Below are 1,149 nucleotides of genomic sequence, written 5' to 3'. Positions count from 1 at the left end.
CCCCGCCCCCTCAAGTAATATTAAAGACAAAACAAACTAAAACATAGGCACATATTCAAAGCATATATTACATATAAGATCTAATCAATATTGCATAAACATCAATAATAAACAAAAAAAGAAAAGTGAAAATCACAGAATGGAGAAACATGCAACCAAGCATAAAAAAGCGACTTACAAGAAAAAATAAGACATAAGAAAATATATTTCAGGAGTGTGATTTCTTTTCCGGAAAGGTTTCGGTAACACACAAATACATACACAAAACACACACACACACACACACACACACACACACACACACACACACAGAGAGAGAGAGAGAGAGAGAGAGAGAGAGATAAAGAGAGAGAGAGAGAGAGATAAAGAGAGAGAGAGAGAGAGAGAGAGACACACACATAAACACACACAGACAGACACACACACACACACACACACACACACACACACACACACACACACACTGTGTCGAGGCCATAACCCTTACTCCACGCTTCTTTCCTTTCTTCGATTCCCCATAAATATTAATATTCATGACCTGACTTGCTTCTAGACCGCGTCCTTTTGTCCCTATTGCCCTTCCCTTTTTTTATCCGTCACCCTCATATCCCTTTCAACACTTAGCATTCGCCAAATTTCCATCTCTACCTTCACCTCTCCTCTTTACCTCTTCACTCAATAACTTTCGTCCAATCCCATCTCTATGTATATTCCTTTTCTAACCCCACCACTTACTAGTTCTCGTCAAACTAGCATGTCTGCCTACCCCTTTACCCCCTTGTCCCTTCGTCCACATCTTCCTCTATTCTACATCACGCTGAATCATTCCACCTTCAGCATTACTTCCACTCCGTCTGCCTCTCACCCCCTCCTCTTTCCCCCCCCCCCTTCCTCAGCCCTATAGCTCTATTAGCCTAATGCCTGACTATTGTTTTGTTCCTGCCTTTACAGTCCCATCTACCAATCTCCATCCCCTTCCATCGTTGTTTATCTTTGGCCATCTTCTCATTCCCAACTCCTCCCCCTTCTTTTTACTTCTGTCCGCAGACTCCTCGTTTTATCTTTCCTCGTGGCCCCCATTCCCTATATTTTTCCAATGTTTCCCTATTTCCATGTATATCAGTTGCTCATTTCGCGGACGACCCTCCC

This window comes from Aplysia californica, unplaced genomic scaffold (genome assembly GCF_000002075.1).
Source record: "Aplysia californica isolate F4 #8 unplaced genomic scaffold, AplCal3.0 scaffold00057, whole genome shotgun sequence".
Taxonomy (NCBI): Eukaryota; Metazoa; Mollusca; class Gastropoda; order Aplysiida; family Aplysiidae; genus Aplysia; species Aplysia californica.
Note: the sequence above shows the minus strand (reverse complement) of the source record.